Genomic DNA, 16,363 nt, shown 5'->3' on the forward strand with positions numbered 1-16,363 from the left:
CTCAGGGGGCACGCGGCGGGGCTCGTGGAGAGGCACGCGGAGGGGCACGCGGGGGGACTCGCGCAGGGGCTCACGGAAGAGCACGCGGCCGGGCTCGCGGAGGGGCTCGGGCACCCGCACGCGGCGGAGTTTGGGGGGCGGCGGGCAGGGTGAGGCCCGGATGGCCAAGACCCCGCGTCTCTGCCGCCTCCGCAGCCGCCTTGCCGAAGCTTGGTTCACATGCTTTTGAGGAGAGGAAAATGCCTTCCCTCCACTCACTTTGCGTTCGTGGCTGGGACTCAAGGTTAGGCCGACGACGGGCAGACGAACGAGAGAGGGGTGAGCAGGCGTCCACGCCCGGCAGGGAGCCCCGGAGATGGAGACCTCGGAGAGGTAACGGCTGGCGCAGCGCGTCCACAGCCCAGCAGTAGACGGTGGAGAAGTGACAGGACTCGGGGAGGCCATTGGGTTTCTCGGGGCTGCGACCTGGGGCAGGGGTGGGGGAGGGGAGCCGGCTGCGGCCGGGGCGCACCCCCGTCCCTCCGCGTAGACCGGGGCGCGGGCTGTTGGGACGGGTTGACCCCCCGCCCTCAGGCACGTGGGGAGGGCAGAGCCTCCTCTCGCGCTGCGTTCCTCCGTTGCCTTCGTTCCGAGCCGGGCGTCTGGCGCGCGGCCTGTGCGCCGTGGCCGCTTCCACCGTCCTTCCCTCCTAGCCCTCCACTCCGTGCATGCAGTGTTTCCCAGTGTAGCCATAGGGTTGCAGGTTATCGCCACAACCTCAGTGAGAGTATTTTTGTCTCCTCCCCCAGAGGAAACTCCACACCTGTTAGCATTTAATCCCCATTCACCCCCAAATTCTCCAACCCAGGCTCAGGCAGCTCCTGAGGGTTCCGATTTCCGCCTATCTTCGCCAACATTTGTTTTTCTTTTTTATTATATCCCTTATAAGGAGCGTTCATTGGTTTCGGTCTGTATTTCGCTGGTGATTAGTGACGTTGAGTATCTTCCTGAGCTTGTTGGCTGTATGCATGCGGTGGTGCCCCCTCGGCGGTAGTTTCAGTTGTCCGCTTTCAACCCTGGTCCTGAAGCTGATGACCCTCCTTTTGACAGTGTCGCCACAAGGTCAGTAGGAGTGAAAGTTCTGGCACAGCAGATATAGCCAGGCGCAGCGTAAGGCACTGAGCGTGGGGAGCATTTTCTTACCGTGTGTGATTGGTGCATCACCGTGCTGCGCGTCTGAAACTCACTTAATATCACACATCAATTTTACTTAAAAACTTTGAAAAGGTCAGTAGTAGCCATCTGCTTGGTCACATGCCTGCATCTTTCCCTGACCTTCAGCTCATGTGGGCATTTCGTCGTTTCCCGTCCTCACGGGAAGAAGAGTGAGACAGTACAGTAAAGATGCCTTGAGGCAAAGGGAGACCATAGTCACGTGGTTTTTCTTGTACTGTGTTGTTCAGTTGTTTATTACTGTTGTGAATCTCCTAGTGTGCCTATTTTATACATTCAGCTTCATTATAGCTGTGCACGCATGGAAAAGATAGAGCCTACAGGGTTGAGTGCTATTGCGGTGGTGGGCGAGCCCTGGGGGTCTTGAAACGTGTCCCCTGTGGAGGAGGGGGGACTGCTGCATCCTTGGAGAAATGTCCATTCAAATCCTGTGCCCCTTTTTAAACTGGGTTATTCGTCTTTGTCCTCCTGAGTTGTGGGCGTTTGGTATCTGTTCTAGACTCAAGCCTGTTATTGGGCAGACGATTTGCTGACATTTCCCCCCCATGTATGGGCTGTGTCTTCCTTCACTTGTTCAACGACCTCATTTGTGGCACAAAAATTGTTAATTTTTATGGTCCCAATTGGCCTATTTTTCTCCTGCTGCGTGTGTTTTTGGCATCGTACCTAAGAAACCGTCACCTGAGACGAGGCCGTAAAGGCCGCCTGCTCTGTGTCTTCCTGGAGATTGAAGGGTTTTAGCACTTACGTTCAGGTCTATGAATCATTTTGAATTAATTTTTGTGTATGGTGTTAGGTGACGGTCCCAGTTTTATTGCACGTGCAGCTTTTGTTAAAGACTACTCTTTCCCCCCACGGAGTGTTCTTGGAATCCTTAGAAGCCTCATTTGCCCATAAACAGGAGGGATTGTCTCCAGCCCATATTCTGGCCAGACCTTTCCCATCGGCGCACGCAGGCCCGCAGCTTCCCGGCTAAGACCCCTTCCGATCCTCCATGGGGTCTGCGGGCCCCTTCCCTCCAGCTCTGTGAGGCTGAAACTGTGTGCCAGTATCTCTGACCTCAGTCCTCGCTTCGCTCAAGCATCTCTGCCTGTTTTAGAAGCTAGCCTCTGCAGCCGAGGCCCCAGGGCGCGAAGTCGGTCTGCCCTCTTTGCCATGATGGTGTCGCGGCCCCGCTGGGGCACAGGCCTGGATATGAATGTTACTGTGTGTGGCAGGAGACCTAGCCAATCCTGCTTCACCTGACACCGTTCATTGCCAGGCTGCTGGGACCCCAGCCACATCGGGTCACTCCCCCATTTCACTGGATGACAAACCACCCAGAGATAGCAATTGTTTGTGCAAAGTTCGGTAGGTCAGGAGCTGGGACACGGTTTAGCTGGGGACTTCTGCTCCACATGGCATCAGTGGGCAGATGGGCTGGGGGTTGGGACCCCTGAGGCTGGAAACCTGGCCCTCCTTAGGGCAACTGGGCCTCTCTCTACACGTGGCTCTTGATCCAGTGTTCAGGGCTCCAGGGGGAGGAGGGGAAGCCCTGAGGGTCTTGACAGTCTTGCTTCCCCTGCACCCTTCTGATCAGAGCCTGTCCAGGGCCAGCCTGTGTGCAAGGAGAGGGACTTGGTCACACTTCAGAGAAGCAGGAGGGGACGCAGACACTGCACAGCCTTCTTCAGAGACCCCACCCAGCCCCCTGGGCCCACGTGGACCTCCCTTGGGACGGCCCCTCCCCTGGTGGCCCAGTGACAGGAGGCTGACTTATGACCTGATCCGTTTCTTCTCGTGTCAATTACTTAGCTTCAGTAATGACAAAGTGAACGTGCCGCATACCCTGAGCTGGCTGCAGGGAGCCCTAGGCCGGGCCTTGACATCGTGGGCTCTGTGATGCAGCTGGGCGGACACTGACCAGATGGTGGGACTGCATTGCTTGGGTCGCCAGGACTTAGGCTCACACCCAACCCAGTGTGGCCCAGGGCGGCGGGTTGTGGGCACCAGCCAGGACCAGTCGGGTCTGCTGGAGGAGCCGTGCCCAGAGGCCTCTTCCTGGACTAGGAGAGGGTGCTCACCGCTTTGAGTAAAGGCTTTGGGGCACCTGTAGGTCGGTGGCCTGTCCTCCAGCAAACATGAGGGACTCTGCACGAGAACCCCAACACATCCTGAGCCAACAGCAGCCATCACAAAAAGTCCTTCTATAGAAGTTGAACAAAAAATGAAAAACTAGGTGAATTTCCATATCTGTAAAAGTTCTGCCTTATAGTTAAGAAATCACTTTTGCATACAAATTTGCAGGCTGAGTGCAACATGGCCATTTTCAGTCTCTCCCACTCTGGACCCTTCTCTTTTGTCTCTGTTCTGTGAAAATGGGCCAAGGTATGTTGATGGGGAAGGAGAGGCAGAGGGGGACCCCAAGTGGAAGCGTCTTTCTGAGGGTCCCTCCTCAGCACCCTGGCTCCCACCATGGGGGCCTGTGGGCATCAGGGAGGCCGACATGCAAGCCAGAGAAGACCAGGGTACACTGTGTGGTCAGGAATCCGAGACTCGGGATTGATCACTAACTGGCAACCTGGTTCTTGTCTTGTATGCTTGCCCTGTCTCCCTCCTGCATGTTATGAGCACGGATTTATTTGTCTGAAGTTAAAGTCCCTACTGGACACACGTGGACAGACCTAGTGCTTATCCTTGGGGAAAAGAAGAATCTTAGGTAAAATTCTGAAAAAGCTCCCTCACTCCCCTCCCCATGCATCCCCATTCACTCAGGGAACATCCTGTGGAGTAGAAACACCTTTTCCTCTCCAAAATGAGGAAAGCTGCTGGCCTTGTGCATAGGCTCCATCTTCCCTGGCTGGACACAGAATGATCAGAGTGAGCTCTTTTCAGTAGCAAATAAGGGGAGGGACACCGTCCCTGGCAGGAATATCACCTAAGACCCCAGAACCATCCTCATGGGCAGGCAGAGAGGGGCACAGACACCTCCCAGCAGCCGTGTGAACTCCCGCATGCTCAGAGGGGCCAGCCAAGCCCCAGGCTGCAAGTCCACGCACAGGCGGGTACAGCCCTGCATCCGTTTCTTTAAAAATATTAAAAAAAATTTTTTTTTATTTCTGAGAGAGAGAGACAGTGGGAGCAGGGGAGGGTCAGAGAGAGAGGGAGATACAGAATCTGAAGCAGACTCCAGGCTCTAAGCTGTCAGCACAGAGCCCGATGTGGGGCTTGAACCCATGAACCATGAGATCATGACCCGAGCTAAAGTCAGATGCTTAAGCAACTGAGCCACCCAGGCGCCCCACCCCACGCCTCCATTTCTGGAGAAAAAACCCCTTAAAGCCTCTCTCGAAACATCCACGTAGGGTTTTGAGAAGCCGACCTGGAAAACAAAAACAAAACTAAAAAAAAAAAAACAAAAAAAACAAAAAACCAAAAAATTCTGTGGCTTTTAGTTTTCAACTTCTTCAAATAAAATTTCTTACAGGTCATTTTAGTTTCTTAGGGCTACTTTAACAAAACACCACTGAACAGATGATGTAAAACCACAGAAATGTATCGTCTCACAGTTCTGAGGTTAAAAGTCTGAGATCCAGGCAGGGCAGGACTGTGCTCCCTCCTCAGGCTCCAGGGGAGGGTCCTTCCTGCTGCTTCCAGCCTCGGGGGCTCTGGGTGTCCCTGGCCTCTGGCCATGTCCCTCCCATCTCTGCCTCAGTTTTCTCATGGCTTCTCTTCTGTGTCTATGTCTCGTCTCTTACATCTCTTATGAAGACACCAGTCGTTGGATTTAGGGCCACCCTCATCTAGGACGATGTCTTCTTGAGATCCTTAATCATATCTGAAAAGATTCTTTTCCAAAAAAGGTCACAAACATACATGGGGAGCAAGGGTTAAGATCTTCTGTGGGACCATCATTCAAGCCACAACATAGATACATAAAACATGCCCCTAAACATTGGTCAGATCAAATACAGTGTGAATTTGGTAAGCTTTTAAAATACAGAGAAGTATATTTTAAGAGTAATTTCCAGGTAACTACCATCTGACTATTTTGAGCTTAAACGGTTTCCTGGTGTGTTTGGTTTAAACAACTTTTTTTTTAATTTTGAGAGAGAAAAAGAATGACAGAGAGAGAGAATCTTAAGCAGGCTCTGCACTGTCAGCATAGAGCCTGACTCCAGGCTCCATCCTACGAACTGTGAGATCATGACCTGAGCTGAGATCAAGAGTCAGACACTCAACTGACTGAGCCACCCAGGCGCCCCTAAACAAAGGTTTAAGACTATAGTCACACTTCCCACTCAGATGAAGGAGGGCAGGGGCTGAGCTTGGCAGCGGGGGGGTGGGGGGGTGGGGGTGGGGAGTCTGTGTCAGCTCGGGTATCCCCGTTGCCATTGTCAGTACATCCCCTGGAAAGTCTGCAGATCCTTCCTGGGTCACCCCATCTCCCAAGCCATTTGCTCCTCACCAATTCTGCAGGTATGACAAGTCACAGCTGGGCACCTCCAACGGGCCACCTGTTCATCCCTGTTGTGTGATAGATGACGCCCATTGAGCCCCCCAGAACTCAGCTGCCAGCGTCCACCACACCATCAGACACCGACACTCTGAGGTATAACCTGACAGGAGGGGACTTTGGGAACATGACTCTAGAAATCAAGGCTTGGAGATGATGCTTCTTTTCCCGACTAACTGCACATAAAATGTTCTGTTTCCTGCTTTCCCAGAGAGCGATTCTTAGAGCACTTCTTGCCAGTGGCTTGTTAAGGTTGTATGTCTTGATTAGGCCAAACCATTAACTCATTTGTTCACCTCTGTTGTGAGCGGTGACCCACATCCCTCCAATCAGCTCAGGATGCGTGGGCTGCCCGCCTCTTCACAGAAATAAGCTTTCTTGGCGAGGATACCTGGTGTGTTGAGGGGAACATTTGGTTTAGTTTTTCGTTTTAAAGTCCTAAGCTTTCAACAGAAATAAACCTCACTGCGTGCACGCCTGCTGTTTGGAGGGGAAAAAATTGGTTTATCTCTGCCTTTAAAATCTGAACTGTGAACCAGTTTTTATCCACTACTGTTGAGCGAAGACCTACTTTGTGCCAGGCGTGGTGTCCCATCTTCGGTGCCGCCGTGTAACTGAGGGGAGGAGGCCAACAGTGAGACGCGCCGGTGACACACACGAGACAAACAGACCCTAGGGGAGGAGGGGCCGAGCGAGGCGGGATCCCTCCGCCACCCCGCGGTCAGCCGGCCTTGGCCGCAGCAGCAAATCGCCTCGAGAACACGGGTCAGGCGAAGGGCGCTACAGCAGCTGGTGGCCCTGGGAGAACTCGGACCGGTGGGGGGCGGGGCGGAGTGAGGGTTGGTGGCCGGAGGACGCTCTCGTCTTACGTTCTCTAAGTGCGGAGATCCCGTGGGATCGATCAGCTGGCATTTATCGGCGTCTGCAGTGCGGGACGAAGGATCCGCTTTCACGAGCCGGGAGCACTGCTGGGCTGATAGGAGTTGGTGCCGGCGAGTGTGCGGGGCGCGATCCGGGCCCGCGCGCGGAGGGGCGGGGCGAGGAAGGAGGCTGGGGCCCGAGTCCCCCGGGGACCCACGTGTGACTGGAGGCCCGCGTGCTGGGCCGCACGTGATCGTGAATCCTGGTAATGCGGTCTTGAGAGACACCCAGGAAAAGGGAAAAAGAAAGCGAAGACCTGGGTTCTGATTAGTAAGTGCGCCGAGCCCCGAGGAGTTCCGACCCCTGGACCCAGGGTTAAGGAGACCGAGGGCTCACTCTCCCACGAAACCCACGGACGCCGTAACAAGTGAAAAAGTAGAGCTGAAATCACTTCAGGCTGCAGGCCGCGTGTGGGCAGAGGTGTGAGGCTGCACCGTTGTTGGAATAAGGAAGCAGGACAGTGTCCACCGGCAGCTGAGGCGGGGCCTGGGCCCAGAGGCTGAGCCTGGCTGCCCCCCCAACCCCAGGCACTCCGGGGGCTCAGGGCCCTGGCGGCCACGAAGTCTGATCAAAGACCCCTAGGCTCTGCGTGAGGACAGTGCTTTTGGCCGCGGCTCGGGTGGTGGCGGAGGGGCCGCCGCCCACGTGGGTGTCCTCCATCTGTGCACACCAAGGCTTTGCGGCTCCTGGCGGGAACCACCTCTGGGGTTCCTGATTGCCAGATACACTCCTCCCTCGACCCTCCTATCCCCCAGTGTGAGATGAAGCTGGCAATGCTGCCGACCTGAAGGACGGTCTAGAGACGCAGCCCAAAGGTGAGGTTGTACCCGGCTGTGAGCAACAAGGTTTGAACCACAGGGTCCACTCCCACCAGCAGTTGCTTTTGATAAATATTGTAAATGTATTCTCTCCTCCTTGTGGTTTTCACAATGACGTCATCTTCTCTCCAGCTCACTGGATTGTTTAATGTAGTGTCTAACACAAGATTATGTGTGAATCAACTATGTGATTGCAAAGGCTCCTGGTCAACAGTAGGCTAACAGTAGTTAAGTTCTGGGGGAGTCCGAAGTTACTTGTGGATTTTCAGCTGCGTGGGGGTCGGCACCCTAACCCCTGCGTTGTTCATGGGTCGTTTATATTTAATGTTAACATCTCATGAATATTTCTCTGCTAAACGCTGCACTAGCCATTTTCACCTTAGATTGTCTGCTTGGAGCATAATTTCCCCAAGAGTTTTTGTTCAAGTTCGCATGTGGATGTGCCCCAGTTCTCTGAGCAACTCGGTATTTTCGAGTGTTTTGGGTAACCCCACACTGATGGCTGCATTCACATTCCTATGACATGCCTCTAAGGGGGTGTCTGACCTCAGCAAGCACCTGTTTCTGCAGAGTAAGTGACATCCACATGTTTACTGCAATCAGGCCCCTCTTGTTTGGGAAAGCGAACACACAACAAGGCTATATCAGATTCTAAGTGCCATGGGTGTAAGTGTGAATAACCTTGCTTTCTAAGCTCACCACTGAAGTTATCACACGTGATAGTAAAAGTTGGGAAGTGTGGAAACCATGGAGACCGAAGATGATCTGGGAAACGGGCAGTCGGCCCAGACGCTGTCTGGCCCCGCGGAGCTGACGACCTCCGGACTAAATCTGGAACGTGGAAACCGCACACACGAGTGAGCGGGGGCATGTTCCTTCTTCCATCCTTGGCTGTGAAACCACCACAGTGGCAAGTGGAGGTGAGTGAGCAGGGTGTTCCTGCTGCGTCCCCTTGGCACCTGCTCTCTCTAGGCCTCAGTTTACTCACCTGTAAACTGAGAGGAATTGCCGGTTTTTAAGCCTAAGAACACACAGAACCCAGAAAAACCTTTTTTATTCGTGGGAAATTTTTCCTCGGAAGACAAATCATTAAAAGGGACAGGAGTCACAGCCGTTCGGGCTGTAGGGTGGTGGGCAGGCATCTCCCCCTCCACTGTCCACGCGTGTGACTCCAAGTGCTGGAAGAGTCACTAGTCCCCAAGAAAGCATATCCTGAAACCCCTTGATGACCTAAGCAGAGTCGGCTTCCCCAGATGCCCCAGACAGCATGCTGCTCCAGTTTCTGTGTTGTGGCAAATTGCCCTGAGGCAAGTGCCTCAGGCAGGGCCTCTGAGATGCTCACAGCTCCCGTGGGGTGCGCTTCAGGCTGGGCTTGCATGGCACTCCTATCCCTCGTGGGCATCAGGAGAGGTCACATGGCTGGTCTTTTGGCTGGTCTGCAGGATCTGAAATCTCTTCCCTCATGTGTCTGTGCCTCGGCAGGGTGCTGGGGATCAGCCAGCACCATCATCTGCTGTGCCCAGGCCCCTCAAGCACAGCAGTCCTGGGGACCTGGACATCTTACAAGGTGGCTGCCTTTCTTAGGGTTCACACCCCAGGTCTCATTTGTGCCCAAGAGATTTTAATTTATGGAGGTGACACCTGCTGACATCGAGAGGCCAAAGCATTGAGAGAAGAATTTATTAGGAACGTTTCCGGAGAGGAGGGAGCAGGCCACAGGGGAGCACGGTGTTTGATCAGGAGACAGAAGCCAGCGTGAGGGGACCACAACGGCCCTGGCACCTGCTCGGGTTTCCACAGACGGGCCGGGCAGGGCAGCACAAAGAGCTTGGGAGAGTCTCTTGGAACATTCCGGCTCTGGGCTACAGGACTGGCCCTGGGGTGGTCTAGGGCAGGGAGGGCATTGGCTTGGTGTGTGAGCATCTGGTAAAGGGGTGGCTGGGGCATAGAACAGAGTTGCACTTGAATGGCACGCTGTCAGGGAATTGGCCAGTCCTGGGCGGGGCTGCCTCTCCGGCCAGCAAGCTGTTTAACATGTCCAAACTCCGTAACGTGTAGACAATAGAAAGCATGATTAATCCCCAGGAAAACCTGGGTGAAGCACCGTGTCCTTTTATGGCCCAGTTTGGAGCTGCGATGCAGGAGGCCGGGCCATCCAGGGAGGAGTGGCCAGGCCACGCTGGAAGGTCAGGCAGGCCGACAGCTGGCCCTGGGGCCTCCTCGCGGGAAGGAGCAGCCTTGCATGCATCTCAGGCACGTCCTGCCCAGTTCCCAGAAGGGACAGAGAGGAAGGAGGCCAGTACCCACCCCAGATGACCGCAGCCGCGCAAACAAGCTCTCTGATCCCTGGGTCATTATGGCCGTCGATGTTAACGCACGTGTGGAGTCACAGAGCAAGTCTTCATGACACACATTTAGAGCTGAACCTGAGACGCAGTGCAGACAGCCTCACAACCACGCTCGGCAAGGTGCGCTGGTGACCCCTTGTCAGTCACATGCTGAAGCGCCTAGGGGTTTGGTTGAAGGGGTTGCATTTGGAAAAGTTCCTCAGTCCAAAAAACAAAAACAAAAAAACTTTTAAGCTACTGCCCCAGAAATGAGATTTTGTAGCCACCAAATGAGACTTTGTAGTCTGCTTTTCCAGGCTGGTGGGGACAGGTGGTGGGCCTGGGTCCCGGACTCGCGGGAGCTGGACACACGGGGCGTGGGCGGCAGCTCCTCACTGGGGGCCCCTCTGCGTTGCTTGTTGCCCAACTGCCTCAGACACAGAAGCCACACATCCTTAGAGCATGAGTGCGAGATTGGCTCCCATCCAGCTGGCAGCGGAAAGGAGAGGGACAGCGCAGGTGTGCAGCGCGCCTGCAGGAGGGGAGGCAGATGAAAGGCATTTCCTGCCCTGACTCGGGTCCCTAAGTCAGTGAGCTTCAGGTCCCGCCTGGGGACGGTACAGGTGGGCCCTGTGTCCTGGCTCCCAGTTCACAGCTTCTAACACCTGAGGAATCTCACAGTGATAGTGCCTCGTTTGCTGAGTGACACAGGTGACAGGCGGCAGGGCTGGGGTCAGGACAGGTGACAACCTGGGGCCTGCACCTGGCGTCAGACCCTCCCCTCAGCACAGGCCCCCCACTCCCCCTCCGACCACCCAGCCTGAGGCTCCCCTCCTGTGACGTACTTGGACCGCATAGGGGTTGTGTTGATGTGGGTGTTTGGACCCGGCAGGCCAGGGTGGGCCCTGCAGCTCCATCACGTCCACTACGCCAGGCGATGAGGCTACGCACTCAGTCCCCAGATGTTTCTTAGGTTGATAGGTTCCTCCTGCCTCTTTCCCAGCTCCCGATTTACTGGGACAGTTTTAGCCAACTCCCTTCTCTTTGCCCGAGGCCACACGATGCTGGGGGTGAAAACCACACGCTGGGATTTATCCATCAGGGAGAACACACCTGGGTGTGTGGGCTGATGGCGGTGGCTGGGGCGCAGGTCTGGCTCACGGCAGTGTCAGTGGTGGGCATGGTGTCTGCGGCATCTCGGAGCCGCGATGGACACACTGCAAAGGCCGTGGTTTTGGAGTGGAACAGGAGGGAGTCTGGTGATGTCAGAAGTGTCCCCCAAACTGTGTCAGTCCCAGCTGCGTGGGCAGGCCCGGCCGCCGGAAGTTTCCCCGAGGAAGCGTGTGCGGGGTTGGTGGGGAGGAACACAGTAGGTCTCGGCTTGCGCTCTGTCACACATCCGCTGAGCAGGCTGGGAAGGCACCAGGGTGCAGGCGACTTTCCACTGAGGACACGGAACGCATTGATGTCAGGGTGAGTCCACTGGGAGGTGGAGGCCCTGGGGCGGCATCGTCGTCAGTGACACCGCCATTCCTAGAGGAGACCGTGTCTGAGCAGAGGTGACAGCGGGCGGAAGGACGCTGCATGGAGGGAGGTTCAGGACGTGGTCCAGCAAAGCCCAGCTGCATCGGGGCAGTTTCAGGGACGGGACACACCACCTCCCAATGCCTTCTGGCAGAAAGACTCTTTTGAGCTGGAGGCACGTGAGACTGGACAGGTGCGGGAAGGAGCCTTCCCTGAGCTGTGCTTGTCCAGCTAACAGCACCAGCTTTGGGGAACTGCAGGCCCCGAGTCCCCTCGTGGGAAAGCTCTACGGCCGGGAGGAGGGTGAGCGGCACCGGGATGGGGCTGCGCAGACGAGCCGGTCCCTCGCCCACGGACCTGCCTGCCCACGGTTCACGCTCCCTCGCCCTGGGCCTGTTCCTTCTGCAGAGACACTCCCTGAGCCCCAGGTCGCAAGCGCCCCTCTGAGCGACCGGCCGCCAGTTCCTGCCGTGTGTGCGGCTGCACGTGGTCATAGATGGCATCTCTTGCTGATTTTTCCTCAGCCTGATTTACAAGACCCTCGTTAGGAAACCTAAGGGGAGAGGAAAAATCTTCCTTTTCTCCATTAGGATTTCCTTCCCACACGGACAATGGGGATTTATTTATTCATCTGCAGTCCAGAGGGAAGAATAGAGCATCGAATGTGGCATCGAGGCACAGGAGGGGGCAGGGTCCACGTGGCGGGGCCACAAGGAGATTCCCTACATGTGCCCGTCGGAGTTAAGGAACGTGGGGTCATGGAGGGAGAGTAGCCACTCGGGCCGGGAGGGGACTGTGGGCACAGAGGACGGGGCCCGTGGGATGGACAGCCTTCCAGTCCCGCTGGGGCTGGATCTGCCCCGGGTGGTCTCAGCTCTGCGCAGGTGCGGCCAGTGCATCTGCAGGACCCACACGCGCACGCTGGGTCGCTCTAGGCCCCTCGAGAAAGGCTGGTTTGGTGAAGGCCGCAGGGGCAGGGCAGGGTAGGGTGGTCTGTCCTCAGGGACACCTGGATGGAGCCCACAAGGCCTCGTCAGCTCGCTCCAGGGCTGGAAATGAGATGAAATAGATGCTGGGGACTCCTGCTTCATTTGTTTTTCTTTATCATTTCTGCAAGGTTTTGCAAATGAAAGGATCACGTTCTGCTACATTTCAAAGCAGGATTCAAAGGAAAGTTATCTGTAGCCAATAAGGTAAAACAATGAAGCTCTGAGCAGCGTCTTCTGAGAAGCCGTGTAACAGGTGGTCGTCACTGACTGATGTGACGTCTGGGACGTGGTACATAGATGCCTTCATGTGACAGCCCAGTGGGAGGCTGCATCTCTGTTCTCTCTCCTGGGCCTTAGGGAGCCTGTGCCTGCCTCGGCATTGGCCTGCGTGGGTGATGGGCTGGGTTAGAAAAGGTGACGTGGTTTGTGGGACTCCCGCCTTGTGGGGGCAGGGGGCACGGCCGGCCCAGAGATGCCTGTCCCGGACGAGCCTGCCCTCGCTGCGGCTCTGTGGGCTGGTAGATCCCTTGTTGGCAGCTGGAGGCTCATACCTCACCCAGGAGGAGGCTGGCTGAGGCAGGCATGGAGAGGCTGTTGGCATAGCAAATGGGGAGTCTGAGTACACCGACCACTGAGGAAGGGCATGCCCCACTGAGGCTACGGGGTTAGGACGTGGGTGACCTGGGGCATCTGGGTGGTTCAGTCCGTTAAGCCTCTGACTTCAGCTCAGGTCATGATCTGACGGTTCATGAGTTGGAGCCTCACATTGGGCTCTGTATTGATGGCTGGGAGCCTGGAGCCTGCTTCAAATTCTATGTCTCCCTCTCTCCCTTCTCTTCCCTTGCTTGTGTTCTCTCTCTCCCCTCTTCCCCTTCTCCCTCTCCCTCTCTCTCTCTCTCTCTCTCTCCCTCCCCATCTCCCTCTCTCCCCCTCATCCCCCTCCCTCCCCATCTTCCCCCTCTCTCTCTCCCCCCTCCCTCTCTCAAAAATAAACATTAAAAAATTTAAAATGTGGACGACTGTGTATGTCCGTGAGATGCGTGGACACAGCCCTCAAGCAATTCTGCTGCAAGTCACCACAGTGCTTTTGCTTCACTTTATTTCATTCTTTTCTGTCTCCACAAAACAAACCTGCTTTGAGCCCAAAGAGAAATCATGCCTGACACACTTCTGGGCCATCAGGGAGCGGGTTTCTCTGTAGCATGTTTCAGAGCATTCATCAGCAACACTCCTCAGTTCCTGACTGTAGCTGTTTTAAGGGCTTTATTTATTTATTTTGGTTATGTTGTGAGAGAAAGAGAGCGAGAGCTGGCACACAGCCAAGGAGGCACAGAGAGAGAGGGAGACAGAATCCCAAGTCAGGCTTCTTGGAGAATCCAGCTCAGAGTCTGTTGTGGGGCTTGAGCCCATGAACTGTGAGATCATGACCTGAGCCAAAGTCCAGAGTCGAACGCTCAACTGACAGAGCCACCCAGACACCCCTACTGTTTTAATGGCTTCTATTCACCGTCTCAGATAGTCACGATGGAGAGCCCCACTCAGAATACACAGATATGCACAAAGTATTGTACGATACCGCAATGGTGTGAATCCACTCTGGTTAGGAAAACAAAACTCTACAGTCCAGGCTGGAACGTGTGAACTTTGTAAGTGGTTTTATTCTATGAATGTGAAGTCTTGAGAATAAATGTTGGTTCTGAGTAAGACAAAGTGATAGTCTACTGATCACATACGTACAGGAGAAAACAAACATCAGTGAGTGGCAAAGGGCAAATCTAGGTTTTTTTGGTTAGTTTTGTAGTGCTTACACTTACGTCTGCTGTGGGGATGCCTTCTGGATGGACCTGCTGCACAGTCTGATGGCAGTTAACATTGTGCATCTTGAATATTATCTCTCGAAGGGGGCTGTGAAGCAGTCTTCAAACTAATTATGAAGACACGTTGTGACCACGAAGCCTGGAAGGTCTGCCTATGGAGAATTTTCCAGAACTTAGAAGGCAGGAAGGAGGCTGACATGTTCCCTAATGTGAGGCCGTGCCCAGGGATTGTCTCCGTAGGGGCCCCATGGTCGGGGTTCATTAGCCCAAGTTTTCGGGATGTGGAAGCTTGGTTTTTTTCCCCTAAAGTTACATGTTTCTGTTTCCATCCATGCAGGGCCTTTTTTCCATAATAAATGTCCCAATTAGTCCCCAGGCTGGGATCATTTTAGGGGGAGGAGAACACTCCAGTCTCATCTTCGACCCATCCCTCCCTCCCATCCGCTCCTGAAAGAACTTGAAAATAGGGCAGTCACCTGGGGACCAAAGGTCGAAGATTTGAGCCACATGCCCCCCAGAGAACAGCCCCTCCCTCCAGACTCCCAGCTTATCCCCGCCGCAGCCCCTGGGCCCAGTATGTACTCCTTCCTAGTTTAAATTAAAATGCACATTTGGGGGCGCCCGGGTGGCTTAGTCGGTTAAGCGACCGACTTTCGCTTAGGTCATGATCTCACGGTTCGTGGGTTCGAGCCCCGCGTCGGGCTCTGTGCTGACTGCCAGCTCAGAGCCTGGAGCCTGTTTCAGAGTCTGTGTCTCCCTCTCTCTCTGACCCTCCCCTGCTCATGCTGTCTCTCTCTCTCTCTCCTAGAAATAAATAAAACATTAAAAAAAAAATTTAAAATGCACATTTGTCAGGGCACCTGGGGGACTCAGATGGTTAAGCGTTGACTCTTGATTTCAGGTCACTATCTCCTGGTTTGTGAGTTAGAGCCCTACATCAGGCTCTGAACTGGCAGCATGAAGCCTGTTTGGGATTCTCCTCTCTGCAACTCCCCTCATCATTTTTTTTCTCAAGTAAAACTTAAAATTTTTTAATGCACATTTGTTATATTTTCCTTATTACAAAAGTAATACATGCTCATATCCAAAATGCAGGAAAAAAGCAGACGAGAACAAAACCAAGTGTAACTTGAGAAAAGTACTGGTCATCAGTAACGCTCTGGGGCATGTGAACTGCCTGGGCAGCTCACTCTCCAGCTCTCCCGCTGTCTCCCCACTCTCTCCCCCAGCCACAAGTACTATACGTAATTGCTTTGTCTAAATGGATCAGCTGAGTGACTGACTTATTCCAAACCACACACGTGGAACTGGCTGATGGTGTACCCACCTGAGGAGGGTAGGATTGTCTGGTGTGTCCTGGGCCCCTCTGCTTATGCAATAGAGGTTTTGGGGAGAACGGGTTAGGCCTCCCTGGCTGGCCCAAAATGAACTGAGAGAGAGCAGGAGGCAGCTTCCGTCGTGGCTGGCACGGCCCGAGGTGTGGGCTCCCTGTAGGCAGGAGCCTGGGCTCAGAATCTATGCCAGTGCTAAAGGAGGGGGATCGGGATTTCTTGTCTGTGTATGCAGGTGGGAGCTGTCGAGCTGTCCGGGTGGGGTGTGGGGGCTGTAGGCTGTCATCAGTCATGCACCAAAAAGTGGAGTTAGGTCTTCATTGCACATGTCCGGCCCTGGGAGAGACAAGGGCCAACCAGCAGGGATGGGACCTCTGGGATGGTAGAGCCAGGAGTGGAGGAAGAAGGGAGTTCCATGAGAGGAGGTTTCACAATGGGAGGGGAGCATGCTGAAGTGGTCACAGGCAGGCGGAGGGTGGCTGGGAGAGGCATGATCTCACAGGGGTGGCTGAGCCCAAGCAAGGGGGCCATGGGCTCATGAAGACCGAGGAAGATGCAGGTGCAGACCAGGGAGCCCAAGCAAGGAGGTCATGGGCTCATGAAGACCAGGGAAGACACAGGTGTAGACCAGGGACCAAGAGCGAGGAGGCCACAGGCTTCTGAAGACCAGGGAAGATGCAGGTGCAGACTAGGGAGCCCAAGTGAGGAGGCCACGGGCTCATGAAGACCAGGGAGGATGCAGTTGTAGACATGAAAGCCCAAATGAGGAGGCCACGGGCTCATGAAGACCAGGGAGGATGCAGGTGTAGACCAAGGAGCCCAAGAGAGGAGGCCATGGGCTCATGAAGACTAGGGAGGATGCAGGTGTAGACCAGGGAGCCCGAGCAAGGAGGTCACAGGCTCGTGAAGACCAGAGAGGATGCAGGTGT

The sequence above is a fragment of the Hyaena hyaena genome, unplaced genomic scaffold (assembly GCF_003009895.1).
Source record: "Hyaena hyaena isolate Hyena2069 unplaced genomic scaffold, ASM300989v1 scaffold_194, whole genome shotgun sequence".
Taxonomy (NCBI): domain Eukaryota; kingdom Metazoa; phylum Chordata; class Mammalia; order Carnivora; family Hyaenidae; genus Hyaena; species Hyaena hyaena.